Genomic DNA, 16333 nt, shown 5'->3' with positions numbered 1-16333 from the left:
TTATCCGCCGAGAACTGCCATGAACTCACAGCCAGAAAGCCCACTATCACAAACTGAACAGCTATTTTAGGAGACTTGTTCTTAGAAGCACGGATGGGCTTTTCAGCCGCTCCACATTGCCAAGGAAAGGCCAAAGAGGCTAGCTCTGCACATTCCAACCCTTCCTTTCTTCATTTTACCTCCAAGATACTTTCTAACAGCTTTATCTGACACGATCATTTCACACCAGACTCATCCTGTATCTTCACTCCCCTTCCCCCTCTTCCCTTCAGTCACAAATAGGATTTAGTGAAGAGACATACAGAAAAAATAGTCCAGTAAGAAAGTATTATTTTACATGCAAAGTCATATTCTACTACACGCTTAGGCTTCAAGCTCCTTTTCTCCACTGCTATACAGCTGATCTTTAGACTGAGAGGAGATCATTGGCATAAACTAGAGCAATATATAGCTTGTATATACATTCATCCCAGAAGACCTTTAGAACTCTTAAGAGTAGTGATCAGACCAGAGGGTATTTAAAAACATTTGAAAATCAGTACTTTTGCTTGTTCTGGCCAAGGAAGGGGGCAAGGGAGAGACAGAAGGAAAAATACTTCTACACGCCAAACTGCATTTCTTCCAGTTACTTGCCCAAGCATATAGCAAGAGATGCCACTGTACTGAAGTCCAATCTTTCTTGAATCAAAAGTTATTCCTTTACTTAATTATACGAAAAGTACATATACACACATCCACTGAAGTATCTATTCAACTGAAGCATACGGATCAGGTACATTTGAAAAAAAAAACTCAAAACAGTTAAGTGACAACTTCTCATGATAGACCTCAAAACTCAAGCTAAGTTTCTGCACTTTAACAGCAGTTGCAGGAAACACAGACAACAGGCCAGCACAGTAAGATGAGCAGCAGCAAGAAGCTTAAAGACCCCGTTACTGCTAGAAAGAGGATGAAAAGGGGGGTAGAGAGAGGAATCATCTCCGTTACGATTATCATCACATCCAACACTCACACCAGTTCCACCAGCAGCAGGACTCCCCTAGAGTACTAGATAATGATAACCTTGTTGAAAGCATTAGAGGGACACGTTTCTATTCTACATCCCTCCACTACAGGAGCGGAAAAAAGTGAGGTCCAAAAAATAGTTTGATACTTTGTTCTTTGAAAGATGTTTCAAAGTGGTTTCTTGCTACAGAAGCACAAATTATACAAGACAGACCCTTCTGCGATTAGTTTTCAAAGGTAATATTTGGGAGCAGAAAGGGGAAAGAAAAACATTCTCTGTTCAGGAATAAAGAACAGACAGTACAGGAGGTTTATCAGGTAAGCTCAACTTTGGAAGGTAGAGGAATTCTAACAGTTTCTATAATAAATGCAGAAGTAGCACGAGTATGAAGCAAAAAAAAAGAAAAATAAAAAAAAAGCTTGTGTTACCTAAATACCACAAAAAATAGGTTACAGTTACCAGGAAAAAAGGCAGAGGCATGGTAATAAAGCAGTCGGAATCTAAGTTAAAGATTTTAAAATAATACGTTTTGATACAGGAAGGACTGCTAACAGTCACTGTTGATCCTGTTAATGAAGAAGAACAAGGAAAGCAGCACATCCTGACTTTAGTCTACAGGAAAGTCACTGGCATCCAGACAAAATACTTGTTTAAAAAGCAAAGAATCAGGAAAAATAAGATCACTAAGTTAGCTTTTATCTTACCTGATGTTAACAATACAAGCTGGCACACAAAAGTTTTCAAGTAAGATGAAAGTGATGATTCAGTGATGATAGGTTGATTCACACACCTGGGGATGTACAAAAAAGTAAGTATCAGCTGTGAATACACAAGCGATAAGAAATGCACTCTGTTATATATAAGAGCCATAAGGTTAAAGCTAGAAGCTGCTCTATTTTGTTTTTAGGACACAAGCATACAGATACAGTTCAGGTGCAGGCCCTACTTGCAGAATTCCTATCTGCGTTCAAGACACACTGCACAAGTTATTCACAAAGAGTGTTCCAAACTACTCTCACAGATCCCATTTAAAAATCTCAAGTACAAGAAAGAACTGCAGTGTCAACTATTACTGAGATAAAGTTTTTCAGTAGTATTCAAGCTCTGAGTTTTTTTTTTTTTTTTCTCTGATGGGACTGACAAACTTCTGAAAAAGATACCTGCAATATACAACAGAATTGCATCGACACACACACACTTCTACAAATTAAAAAAAATCTAGGGGCCATAAATATTGTATGCTTTTCAAACAAGCACAGGAGGATGGCACATTTGTTTTGGTTGTAACTGAAAAACAGAGACATGTTTTACTCCCCCTTCCCCTATCTCCCCCTCCCCACTTTATTCAGCAGTAATACTAAAAGTCAAAGAGTAGAAAAGAAAAGATGTCTGCTAATATGGTAGCGTTCTTTTTGGCAAGAAAGGCAAGCAACAAAGCACCAGGCAAACTGAGATAACCCAAAAGTGAAAGTAAAAGCTGTGCAGCTGAAAGAAAGAATTTTTGTTTTACCTACTTAAAGGTCTCCCTGCTGCTAAATTTTTCAGTGTCATATTTAAATTTCAATCTTTCAGACTCAAAAGCATGCAAGCCTTGCAAATCCATCACCCAGCAAAAGCAAACTTGAGATGGAGGTTTTCACAATTAATGAAACTAAAAATAACGCTAGCACGCCCTTCTTAGCGTGTCCCATTCAAAATAAGCAGTCATGTGCTTACCAAAACACACAACCCCTGAGCACACAACCTTGCTCCTCATACCCATGAAGAGGCTTTTAATGGATCTCTTATGAGGCTTGTATGGTTCTACAGCTTCCACTAAGAAAGCCAGGGCAAAGCCTATGATGAGTCTCCAGAATATTTTGATTGCATATTGCATAAATCAGTTTGCAGCATGTCAGGTTCACACAGCTCTTTGCAATGCTGCTCTGGTATTAAAGTACCACCACTGGATTTTCCTAAGAGAAAGGCAGGAGCTTCCATCTCCTGGAGCAAGCAGCATGTCCCTTCTGCACTTTCAAAAGGAGCGAGGGGCCCTTTGAGAGGAGCTGGGTTTAAACCTTTCGCAACGACCCACTGGGTCATCAACGGCATACGCAGCAGCAGCGGGAAGGGTTTATATGCTCAGAGCAACGTCCGGGAATCCCGACACTTCTCCCGAAGAGCAGGGCCATCGATCACCCTGCCGGGGCCGTGCGGCAGGGATTCTCCTCAGCTCTTGTTACTAACGCTCAGGAATAAGCTATTCAGGGGCAGTTTCTGTCTTAGCTTGAAACCTCACAGTCTTTTTCCACTGCAAATCAATTATCGTTTGCATTTCTGAGCATCATTAGAAGCCGCATATACCCAATATACTTTCCCCCCCCCCTTATCTGAAGGGATTTTGATCAACATTAGTGCACCTTCCTAGGTCAGAAAAATAAAATGCCTTTTGAGAATGACTGCCACAAGTGGGCTCCAAAATACAAAGGAGATCTTACATTATAATTGTATTAGTGCAAGCTGTTCCAATATCTATACCTTGAAAACTTTTCTGAAATTGTTTAGGATGCTTATTTTTTTTTTCCTTACAGGTAAAGAGAGACATTCAAGCACTGAATTATTATTTAGAGCTTTAAATACAAATTACAGCTCCTTTCAAGGTAAGCTGCCATAACATATACTGCTAAAAAATCACAGGTAAGTGGTAAATTTAAGCAATGAAAGGTCTGTTTTTACATAGCCTAAGAACATCTCTCACCTCTCATATACATAAATCAGTGCAATTTTTTTTTTAAAAAAAGACTCATCAATAGGATTTCCCTCTTAAAACTTACTCTCCTTCAGAGTCCTGCAGAAAGAGAGCCAATACTCCAGTTTAACTTTCTTTATTCAGCTATCTTTGTCCCCAAACAAGCAAGAGGAAAGCTTAGTTGTGATCAGAGGTATCTTCACTTTGTTTTGTTACAGAACTCCGTTAAACCAATGCAGGAGAAAACCAGGAACAGCAGAACCACACTGACATTTAGCATTCAAGAGCAAAACGAGTTGAGAGAAAGCACTTATAAAATTTTCAAAACATTTTCTGGAGCTTCTGAAGCGTAAATTGGGACGGAGACACAGAAGAGTAGAACTGGTTCACTTCCGAGGAGGAGGTTAAAATGGTTCATATTTCACTCCAGCAAGTTCAAGCACCAACAACAAATCAAAGTCACTCCTGTAGAGAGCGAGTTTACATTGCCAGACTGAGAGCTCTCCTAGGAGCAGAGCACACAGGACAAAGACGATACAGCATTTGGTTTTCCACACACAAGTGCTTCCAGGAGCTTCTTGCACTTTACCATGCTCTGCCAGCTCGAAGAGCTGCATTCTGCCTCATCTGCAACGTTAGGCCATGGAGATGACGACCATCCCATTCCACTTTAACTAGGTTTTACCGGGGAAGCAAATTTACTGCTGGGTGGGCTGGTTGCCAAGAGAGCAGTTCCCCTTGGGGAGCTACCAGAGTGACATGAAACACATCGATCCTTTCCGCCGTGGAGAAGGCTCTGAGATCGTGCTCTGCTTTCAGAGCCTGCCATTTTCAACACGCGGGCAGAGAAAGCCACAAGCTGGGGGAAGGGGACAACTGAAGCAGAGGGGAGGAGGCGGGAGTTCTCCATCTCTAGCTTCTGCTCCTGCACCTCTTCAGTAGTGTGATCCTCTTCACTAAACAGTCCAGAATTATCACGCACAAATACCAACAGTTAAAAAGACAAGCAAAACAACAGCAGCAAACAGGGCAGGCTTCCACTGGTCTCTGAGCAGAGAAAATAAGGTGCTTTCAAGAAAAAAAAAGAAAAAAAAACACACACATGCATGGGTCAACCTGGAAGTCACAAGTCCCCAAAGAATGCTTGGTGCATTACTACAAGAGAAATTCCCTTTATTAGCATCATTAAGCACAGTCTGAAAATACTGTTTGCAGACTGCATCAAAAAGTAAGCCCACAGGAGTACACCAGGCTTCCTGTGAGAGAACACTGGCTTCTGCTATTCAGTACTAAAACCAACAGCATCCAAGTGCTGGGTGAAAATATTTCTTACTGCCTATGAAAGCTCACTTCCTAAAGTTCACAAACATTTTTGTCTTTTTAAGAACCGAAAAACGAAACCTGGTGATCTACACAAAAGGGCTCAAAGATGCACAGCATTTCAAAGTCAGCTACCTGTCCCTAACTAGTTCTCCTGTGTTGAGGGTTAAATCAAAATACCTGGAGTAATTCTGTCTATACCCAGAATAGCTTTGTAACTGAGATTAAGATGTATGATGTCTTTCGAAAGACACAGCACTTGCGAAGATGACTGGATAAACATGATTACAGACTACTGTACTTCTAGCAAGAAAAAGTCCGTTCTGTAACTGGTATCACGTTATGAGCAAACGACTTTGCTACACACGGGTTAAGTTTTCCCTTTTCCTGTTCTGGGAAACGCCTGCATGTCACTATTTACGTACTCCTAAAATAGGATGCAATCCCTGCTGCCTCCCTGGTCTTTAAAGAGAGTGAGCCCAGCCGTGCTAGTGAAAGATCATCTCCCTTCCAGCTAAGCCTGATCAGCTGGGATCAGCTGGTTACAACAGCCTACGGGTGGCTCAGCGGGCAGGGGAGCTACAGGCAGTCCTCGTGCCAGGCAGGGTGAGCTACAGGAAGAGACTGGCAAACACTAGAGCAGCGTTTCCAAGTATCCAGCCTTTCACACACACACCTGCGGGTAACAGGCTTCTCTCGGAGGATCTCAAATTAGCAGGAAGACAAACAACTTTTGAAAAGGGGAAAAAAAAAAAAACTATTTTCTCATGACAGCATGCCAACTGAGAAATGTATTTGGGTGGTAGTAGGGCAGGAGGTAGCAGTGGCGTGAACGCTGATAAAAAGAAGTGATGCAACAGGAACAGAGACACCCAAGTCTGCAGCTAAGAGGCTGCACAGCTCAGGACCTGAGGTTTTCAAGACTGCTGCATATTGCTCTGAGGGCTAAAGCATCTCCCCAGACAGGAATAAAACAGCTGAAAACGAGCACAAATCACAAGACAGAGCTAATCCAGTCAAAGCCACCACAGGCAGGACAAATATTTAGAGACTTCAGTAACTATTGCTTGCCAGCTCCTCAAGCAGCTCATGTGAGCTGAAGTAGCCATTTCAGTCCACCTTCACATGCTGCACTAAATATAAACTCTGCCGATAGCTGCCTGGAAATTGTTTCAGCAGAGACACAGCACACTGAACAGCTCAAGGACACTGGGCCCTCCTCGAAGACCACAGGTGGCCAATTTGCATCACAAGCCTGTGCTATCGTCATACAGCGGTTGGGAAACCTCAACTTCCCAGTTCAGTACTTTCCCAGACCCGGACTTCACTGAAGCATCTGCGTACAGAAATACTTCTTTTGAAAGTAGGAGCATGAGGGTACTTGGGTTTCGACAGTGACTTTTCTAATAGCAGGTTATGGCTTCCTTATCACGTGCTACTTTGCTCTACAATGAGGCGCAATACCATAAAGTGATAACAGTCACCTGCAACTTTAAAAGCGAGTTAGATTACACTGCAGGCCTTTCAGGTATACTTCCCTCACTTCAGTTCTGCTGTAAAGAAACATAACCTTCCTACGTTCAAATGGCAGCCTCTTCTCTATTGATACATTTAACACTGATTTAGATCACAAGATAAGTTGATTTAAGAGGGCAAGTAAATCTCCAAGCCAGAAATAAGTTATTTTTTCTTTAAATTTCTGTTTATGCAATCATTACCAGCAACAATATGCAAGTTGTAAAAAGACAGAAGTGTGATCAGTAAGACTTCAAGTGTCACAGCTAGCCAGCAGACTATGATACCATAGAGAAGGTTTAACTCCATACAGAAATACACAGAGGAACGGACACGGAAAGAAATAGAAGAAAAGGAGGCAGATATGCAAACAGATTTAAGATAGACACCTGAAAGGAAAGGGGGGAATGAATCAACCATAAACCACAGACACAAAACCATTGACCCTAGAGCACTAGTGTTTAACATGCAAATCATTTTTTGCTTAGGTATTTTACCTCCCTTTGACGTATACAGACAAGTCCTAGCTAGAGGTGCAGACTGGGGAGAGTCCCTTTTCCTTACTATCTCTAGTTTCTGAGCAACTGTTAAGCAGTCTGAAAAAATAACTATTTCACTTCTGCTTTTATTCAAAGGGAAAAAAAAAGAGAAGTATAAAAACTGTTATTAAACGAGAGGCAACATGATGCCAGATACAAGCAGCAAGCTGGTGTCTGTATCTATAGCACAGCCCAGTAGGAAAAGAAAGGGCTGAACAGGGAACAGTAAAGATACTTTGGAAGGGATTCCGATGCTTTGCGCTTAGTCCTACTACACAGTCCTACTACATAAAAAAAATCAGAGGGGTTAAAACCTCCTAAGGACTTTTCTTCCCCTTTTCTCACCGTGGCTCTCCTGCACAAACCGCGTCTCTCCAGAAGCCTCGGGAGCTGCTGTGACAAGAGAGGCTCCTGCCAAGAGAAGCACCGTTACATAACAGCGTTTATGGGAACACGCATGAAACGCCACCAGGAAGCGCAACCGGACAAGTGCAAATCCTCTCCGTCTGCCAGCTCCATCCACCTCTCCACGATTCCAAAGACAACTTGAGGATATTTTTAATTTGCACGTTCACCTCCGCTCACGTCCTTCTACCATCAAGCAAAACTCACGCTCCAGCAACTACTAAAACCCAGGCCGTTTGCGAGAATAACGCAACCCCCCTGAGAATCAGCCGAGTCAGAACTACTGCGTTTGCATTAATCTGCTTTAAAAGAACACTATCAGTTTTTCAGAAAGCGTCGCCACCCGCATTAAGCAAGCCAGCAGAGGCGTGACCTCAGCGCCACGGCCCCCCCCGCTCCGCCTCGGGCGGGCTTACCGCGCCTTTCGCTTTTCGGCGCTCCGCAGCAGCAGCAGCGCGGCCGCACCGGCGCGCCCGGCTCGCCGGCGGAGCCTCCTCGGGGCACTCGCGCCCGCGCCGCGCCGAGCCGAGCCGAGCCGCGCCGAGCCGAGCGGCGCGCGGCACCCCGCGGCGGCGCCCCTCCGCCGGGGGCGCGGGCAGAGCGCCGGCCGCCCCCCGCCCGCTGCCCCGGAGCTGCGGCCGCTGGCGGGGCCGCGGCGGCCGCCGTTACGTAACGGGGCCGGGCGGGGAGCCCGGCACGGCACGGCCCCCCCGCCGGCGCCGCACGGGCGCGTTCCCACCGCCTCCGGCTCCCTCCGCGCAGCGCCGGGAAGCTCCCGCGGGGCGAGGCGGCCTTGGCACCGCGTCCCCCCGGCCGGGCAGGGCCGGCGGCCGCGGCGAGCCCGAGCCCGAGCCCCCCCCCCGCCCGCGGCGGCCTCCTCAGCGCTGCCGCCGGCGGCCAGGGCGGAACGAGCCCGGACACGCGCCCCGGCCGCTCCCAGCCGGCGCCGCGCACCCTCCCCCCGCCAGCGGCTCACCGGCGGCTCGTCGCAGGGCGACGCCGGCGCCTGGCCTCCTCGCCGGGCGGGCGGGCGCGGCCCGCGGTGCCGGGCCGGGCTGGGGCCGCTCTGCCGCAGCGCTCGGCGCTCACACGTCGCCGGCGCGCGCCCCGGCTGCCCCAGCGTCTCGCCAGCCCCGCGCCACGCCCACGCCGCCGCGCCACGCCCCCCGCCCCCGCCGCGCCACGCCCCCCGCCGCCGCCACGCCCCCCGCCCACGCCGCGCCACGCCCTCCCACGCCGCGCACGCGGAGCGAGGGGCGGGGCGGGCCTTAAAGGAGCCTCGCGGCGGCGGCGGCGGCGGTTGTGGCGCGGCTGCCTCGCGGCGGCGGCGGCCGTTGGGCCCCTTCGTGCCCCGCGCCGCCCCGCGCCGCCTTCCTTCCCAGGGGCTCTGATTTGCGTGGGGCTGGGGCAGGTTTCGCCGGTTTCTTCGGCCCCGCTGGGGCGACGCGAAGCGGGGGAGGAACGGGGAGGGAGGGAGACGGGGGCGAGGAAGAGCTGAGCGGGCGGCTGAGGGGCGGGGAGACGGCGGGCGTCACGGCGCGGGCGGCGGGGCGGGCAAACTGCGGGCGGTGCCGGAGCAGATGAGGCGGCCGCGGAGGGGCGGAGCGGAGCGGGGAGCACAGCCGGGCGGGGGCGCGGGCGGGTCCCTCAGAAACGGCGGCTTCGGGCTCACCAGCCTCAGCTAGGCCGTGGAAACCGCCTGCAGACCGCGACCGAAGCTGTGCAGGGCCTGCGGGAAGGTGCGGGCCTCCTCCCCGCCGGGAAGCGTGCACGGGGCGCTTGGCCCTGTGTGCTCAATGACAGGGTCCCTAAGCACGGGTGGAGCCTTCCCGAGACCTCCTGTTCCCTGGGAAGCAGGAACGTCTCTTCAGCAGCAGAAGAGAACGCCTGCTCTTCCTTTTCTTCTTTTTTTTCCCCCTCCTCCAAAGTCCTTGTTGCCAGGCTGGATGCGTTAGCTGGAGGCCGGCGCCTGCTGTGGCTGCGGGTCGTATCGGCGCTCGGGCTGGGGCAGGCTCTGCAAATCCTGCGTCGCGGTGAATATACCGCGGGGCCGTAAAAGCTGCGCTCAGCCCCTTCAGCAGCTGCCGCCGCGGAAGGTGCCCATCTGCCGGCCCGTTCCTTGTCCTGTCTCTTCCACTTAGCTGCTGACAGCCCCTTCAGCTTCTCTCCAGCCAAGCTCCTGCTGGTGGCGGGCCTCTGGAAACGCACGCTGCACGCAGCTCCCTTCCGCGGTGCAGCGCCCGCCGGACAGACTGGGTCCTCGGCTGGAAGACCCGAGGCTGAGCCACTGAACAGGAGGAGAAGAGCGTGCTAGCGGGGTTTGGTGTGTGCGTTTGTGGAGGGCAGTTTTACACTTTCCTCCCTCTCCAGCTGTCATCTGTGGCCCTTTGCCTCTCCAAGGCAGTGCTTCTTCATCCAACAGTACACGCAGGGAAGCAAGACAAATCTCTTTTCCCTGTTTTCCCCTCTTTTCCTTGGAGTAAAACTCGTCTACTCTAAATCTGCTAAATCATATTTTGCCATGTAGAATGAGCTCTGCTCCCTCTTACGTGGAGGGGAAAGTATAAGTAGCCTTGCTGGAGGGCAGTTACTTTACCTTCTGTTTTGCTGTAATAGTACACTAATCATGCCTAGTAAAAGCCCATAATAGGCTATAGAAATAGCTTCCCATCACTGGATCTGAGGTACGACTGTAAATATTACTCCCCTTGTAAGTGCTTTAAAACCAAAAAAGCAGGAAAAAGCTCTGTGGTTGTCCGGAAAAGACGTCTTAAGGCAGGAAAGAAGAATGTGGGAGCTGGAGGTGCACAAAAAACTGTGTATTTACACAGCTGCTCTGTTGTGAAATCTTATGTAAGTTATTTTTTACTGTGGCCCCTGTACGTTTGCATTTTGCTCTGTTTTGACTCATTGGTGCAGCTCCCCTGCATCAGGAGGAAAAGGTCAGAAAACTACACACCGCTGAAAAGAACTGCAAGAAGATTACCACTTTGCTCCTTGTGCTCAGAGTGTTAATGTACCTTAAAAGGTACATTTCCTGTCAAATCCTCCCACTAGGGAGCCTCAGATGGCCTCCCACCATTCTATTTTACATTCTCAGGTTCAACTAGTTAACATTTTTAAATATTTGGAGATGCTTTGTCATTGCTATGCTATATTTTGTTTTCTTAAATCTCAGTAATACATACTTCTTTCTTTAAGCATGTAAAGCTGTAGTAAAAACCACAGCACTCTTCCTTTGGGGTCTCAAGCACATTTATATGACTGTACTTCTTGTTTATCATGAAGTAATAGGAGTCCACATTTATGGACTACTCCGTATGTTCAAAGTACCACAGAGACATCAACTGAGCCTTTTACATAGGATTTGCTGTATAACACTGGACCATCAATCTCTGTAACCCAATATCCTATTTCTAGCATTAGCCAACAGTTCATGCTTCAGAGGAAGTAAATACAACCAACCATTCCCACAGCAGTCTCAGCCCCTTGTTCCTGACCTTTGAGGAGGATTGGGTACCTACCTGGCAGTTTGTTTACATCCACAGTTTGGTATCTGAGTATCATCATCTTCTGTCCCACATAGCCAAGTTACTATCAGGTACCCCCAGAGTCCCAGTCTGTCACCCGGCAGTCTCTGAAACACAACGTGCAGAAGATGCCAAAACCAATACTTCCCTCCTTTGCAGCCCAGTGCCTGTGACCTGCTGGTCCCCTCTTCTTCCGCAGGCTCCAGGTTCTGAACAGGGAGGTAAAATATGTTCCCTCTATAACAAAGTGTGGCAATAATGTAAGGTCTGGAGCTGCCCTGAATAATTGTGGCTGTTCTTTGCTGAAGCATATTCTTTCACAAGGCTGTTTTGTAAAGACAGTGAATTTATGAGGAGCAGGAAGGAAAGTAGGGAACGAGAAAAACTCTCTGTTTCCACCTCTCAGGACATAGGACAAAGACAAGGACATGCTCTGCTTAGTAGAGCATCAGAATCTCTCTCCCAAAACCAAAAGGTTTTTTGTTTCAACACAGATAATTTGGCACAATTTTCCTTTTTGCAGTATGTGACGATGTTCAAAACCTTGTAGGTTGCTCAAATTCAAAAGAGAACAGATCATTGAAATGTGTCATTTTGAGTAGCTGAAACTTCAAATCAAAAGCAGCCAAACATCACTGGAAGGTCAAAGCACATTTATTTTGTGCAATCCCACCTAATTAAACTATTAATTTCTAATCCAGTGGTTATGGATTTTGCTTTTATTCCACAGAAGTATTAATATTTCTCCAGCCCTAGTCTGTCAATATTCTGCTTCCTGGCAGAGATTTCTGCAGGATTATCTCAAGCTCTGATCCGCTGGCAGAGGCGGAGGGGAGAGTGCAGCCTGCACAAGCACAGCTGCCGGGCCATGGGCTGTTACCAAGCCGGGCGCATCGCCGGGCACTTTGAGCTGCCGATGAGCCAAAGGCAGCCCCTTTTCCCAGGGAGCCTGGCTCTGCTGCCCTGCAGCGGGAAAGGTGGCCTGGAGCTGCCCGGCTTTACCAGGCTCCCACCAGGCACCTCCAATGCCTCACGTGCACTCTCCCTGCAGCATCAATTACACTAGCTGGGAGAAGTCCTGGGAGCAATGAGAACCTAGCAACACCTGGCATCCCCCACCACCACCTCCAGGCTGTCCTGCAGATGCTGCAACACCTTTTTTTTTGGTGGGGAGGAAGCTTCAGGGGTGCCTGAAAAGCTCCAGCAGAGATAAGTCACATTGAAGTGTGACTGTCACAGCCAAGTCTCTCTCGACATCAGACTGCACAGAAGGTTCTGTGGCAGTGGGAAAGGCAGGCATTTTCCTTGTGTGAAGGCTTGGGGCTTGTCTAGAGCCCAGAGCAAGAGGACTGCTGCCGCTGGGGGAAGCCCCGTTTCAGCAGTGCAAACTGCCTTTCCCAACACAGCAAATTCAATGCAGCACCCTCCGTTCCACACGCAGCAATAAGCCCCACGGGGAGAGCTGCTGCCTTCCAGACCCAGATCTGCTGTTGGACCATTCAAAGAAAAAAATCTTCTTTATGGAAGTCATAGAATTCTTATACTCTCCTTAAAACTGCTCAAAGCCTTTCACATCCTTGTGAGTGACATGTTTCACCCTCACACACCCGGCTGCCCAGCCCTTCCATCCCAAGATGGACTGCACAGGTTATCAATGTCTGCCCAGGCTCCGTACGTCTAACATGACCCCAATTTCAAGTTAATCTCCCTCCTGAGAAAGAAGTAATTGATCAAATATGAGTCCTGAAGGTAGTGCTCAGTTGGAAAAGGTGTCATGACAGTTTAAGCACAATCAGAAAAGAAAGAAAAGAAAAACCCTAAGAGATAATGTTACCTCACACTGTGATACAAACCCATCTTTGCCCTTGAGTCCCTGATAATGTTACTGTCCTGTGTTACAGGAGTTCCTCAGAGCCAACAGCATGCCAAGGATGACTAGCAAACAGCATCTCCCACTCAGGTATACACGAAAGCCATGCACACTCTTGCTGCATTGCCTCCTTGTGGATAACACCTATGTGATGTATTCCCTGGCAACTTGTTTGAAATGTATTCATGCAGCAGTTGTGATTCAAGCCCCAAATATGCTACTGTAAGTCAGCTTCTTAAGTGCTCCCAAAAACCTAAAAGTCACCACTTGATTTTTTTGTAAGCAAGAGACAAGGACTTGACACTGCTACGTGACACTAGGACCCTCGCAACACTGCCCACCTCCATAGCACTCTGTCTCAGTTTTTTGGAGAGCTTTATGTAGGGTAGCAATGACCCACAGCCAGCAGAACCAAGAGTGCTCTAGTAGTCGTGCAAAGCCAGACAAGTAGCTGGCCTTCAGTCAAATCTGGATCATTCATCTCCCTGCATAGACTCTCAGTGCCCAGCCCAGAGGAACCCAGCCCACCCGGAGCCTGGGCAGCGTATCAGCTCCCACGTATCAGGGGCTTTATTGCAACCTTCAGTGAGACCTTTCTGCAGTAAGAAAGATTTTTACCATAGCCTTCACTGAGCATATCAGTGTTTCTAACTTGGCTTGATTCCCTGGCAGCAAATTGACCATTTCATTTGTGCATTCAATGCTGTTCCCTGTTAACACTGTTGTACCTGCCCCCTGGGAGTCGCTAGAGTTGAGGCATAGTCACTATGTCCAACAGCCAAACTTATACGCTCCAACAGCACAACAAAACTCAATCTTGTATGCCAGCCTCCTAAAAGCCCAGGGAACTTACTGGAAGTTAGGTGTAGCAGTGCCCTTCTGTCTTCAGGCAGATGCCTGTCAGAGTCCCTTGGCTCTAATGTTTTTGATAGTATTCCTACACCCTAACCATCTCCTACAAGCCAAGGAGGCCACCTTCTTTACTTTGCCTTCCATGACTATGCAGAGTCTTCTGTTCCCATAAGCCATATGTACAATTTCCCTCTCCTGTTTTGCTTTATTTTCTCTCATTATTTTCTGCACACATCTCTGGTCCTCTCAGCCCTCTGTTACACTCCCAGGATTATTATTTGGAATCAATAGATGTTTTTCATTTTTAGCAAGCTATTACTCACTAATTAATATTCAGGGCAAGTCGATATAGAAGAACTCATCTCCTAAAGGACTGATGAAGCAATGTGGAAAAACAACAGCAAAACAAAAACTTGGCACACTTGCCCTCTTCTTACCTTACTGGGCACTCCAGAAGCAGAGGAGGCAATAGTCAGCCCCTCTTCTCCTCTTCCTTCTAGCTGTCTCTCTGCACAGTTCCTGCCATGACATTTTGCTCTCAGACTACATGAGTATTCATTGCACTTAAATAATTTCCCCTTCTGTGGTTCAAAATGCAGCACAGAGTTGTGGAGCAGCCACAGGGACTGTCACACTGCTGCAGCCGCCAAAGGGCCCAGCTCACAGCCTGGGAGCTGACAGGAATTTGGGCCTTGAAGCTGTACAACATTCGTTCTGTACAGATAGGCCTGCACCAAAGGAGCTCAAAGAAAAATTCACCATCTCCTGGAAACTACCCAGAGCTTCTCTCTCTGCGGGAAACAAACGAGGCCTTAATTAATTTTCTCTCAAATACAGCAAATTGACTTCTGCTCCAGTTGTGCTAGATTCAAGCCACACAGCATAGTGGTATTAATTCAACCTCACTTCAGTGCTAAATGTTCAGAGCAAGCAAAGGGGGTGGGGGATTCGTGTAGATCTTACTCATGTTGAAGTCAGCAACCAAGCCACTGCCAGTTTTCACAGGAGCAGCTTCTTCAGTGCCTGCGTTTCTGAGGTTGTTGGTGACATGCTTCTGGGTTAGCACAGCAAGATGCAGGACACATTAAAGGCGTTGGCTGAGTAAATTGTCTGTTCCCTTATATATTTTTAGAAATCTACCACATCCTGCCTCAGCTTCCATTTTTACAGGCTCAAAAATCCAAGCTCTTTTAGTGTCCTGTCCTAAAATCACCTTTCTGGTTCTCTGATCATCCTAACTAGCTCTGCTGTCTCAAACTTGATTTAATCTTTCCTAACACTAGATTTAACCACGCACAGCATTCTGGATAGAGTCTCATCACTACCTAGCAAAATGGTGTTTGTACTGCCTCCTCTCTGCCTCCTCTCTGCCAGAAGTACTTTGCTCAATAAACCACAAGATGACATTGTCCTTCTTAGCATTTGCATCACATGGATAGCTCAGAGTCACCATGCCATACATTGCTGTGCTCAGGCCTTCTTCCACCTCACCCATTTCCAAGGGAGGTGCTCCCAGATCTAAGCAGAAAGTTTCGCTGGCATAACCCCACTGAAAAGCAGCCACTCTGCACTGGTATCTTGGCCTGGTATTCTGCAGAGCCATGGACTTGTATCAGCTTGTTCAGCACCTCCTCATGAATCTGTGCTAAAACACGGTGCTAAAAAATATAGAAGTTGAAGGAAAAAAGGTACAACAAACCCCAAATTACTGAGTCCAGTGAAATTCAGTGTAGGTGGAGAAACTACGGAATCAGTCTCATGTACACAACTCTATGCAATACCAGTTCTACAGAACTGTAATTGGAAAATAGCCATGCCTGTTCTACCATCTATTCTACAACGCTTGTGTTTCCAGCAAGAGGATTTCTAGCTTTGTCACTATCTATGTGCTAGAATAAAGACGTAGAGATAACCCCACTTTTGCTTGTCTGAGGGACTCTTTGAAAGTAGTTGAAGGACAAAATGTCCTTCATTGTAAACTCCTGTGATTAATTTAAATTACCTTCCAACCTTCTTGAGGTCCTCCTGCTGCCAAATTTATCTATTATACTTGATACATGGCCTCATTATCACGTTGGCTAAGCACCTCTTAGGGAAGAGCTATTAGTCCTATTTACAGGTGGAGATGGGCCAGCTGCCCATAGATACTCAGTCATAGCATTTATTTAGGTAAACAAAGTGACAAAGCAGAGAACTGAACCTGTTTCTGTCTAACACCCACTGTCTTAACCCATTCTTTCCTTCCAACGAGAATTTCATGTTCCTGGTTCTTCTGTAATGAACAGTCCGATTTACTCTCGGTTTCTCCTTTGATTATCAATTTTGAAAATTAAATTAAAAAAGTCAGGCATCTGACCTACTCATCTTCAAAATGAAGGACAGCCATAAAAATCTTTCTATGACACAGTGGGTTTTTGTTATGGGACATTCACTAATTTCTTGGATTTCCTTCTATTCTTTCCAGATGATGCTGGATTACTTGGCTACATGTAGTGATTCTGTACACCGCAAGGAAGCCGTAAATCTTGTTTTTCTTTCCTTTCAATAAAAACTCAACACTTTGCAAGC

At 47.4% G+C, this 16333-nt stretch overlaps 1 protein-coding gene across 4 annotated transcripts in view; it reads right to left on the bottom strand.

The window, feature by feature from the left end:
- The window catches only part of SUSD6 (sushi domain containing 6), an 86699-nt gene extending 78138 nt beyond the window's left edge, over window positions 1-8561 (bottom strand). The window contains exons 1-2 of one of the 4 annotated variants that reach the window (XM_062576928.1): window positions 8490-8561; window positions 1711-1796 (exon numbers count right to left, since the gene is read on the bottom strand). The gene's annotated coding sequence lies outside the window, so the exon portion shown is untranslated. Of the gene's footprint in view, window positions 1-1710; window positions 1797-7453; window positions 7871-7929; window positions 7968-8489 lie in introns of those variants that run through there. The other 3 variants (XM_062576929.1, XM_062576930.1, XM_062576927.1) reach the window with 3 other exon arrangements.
- Between the last annotated feature and the right edge of the window lie 7772 nt (window positions 8562-16333).

Source organism: Rhea pennata, chromosome 5, assembly GCF_028389875.1.
Source record: "Rhea pennata isolate bPtePen1 chromosome 5, bPtePen1.pri, whole genome shotgun sequence".
In the NCBI taxonomy this organism is placed as follows: domain Eukaryota; kingdom Metazoa; phylum Chordata; class Aves; order Rheiformes; family Rheidae; genus Rhea; species Rhea pennata.
This window is presented reverse-complemented; position numbering and strand designations above follow the sequence as displayed.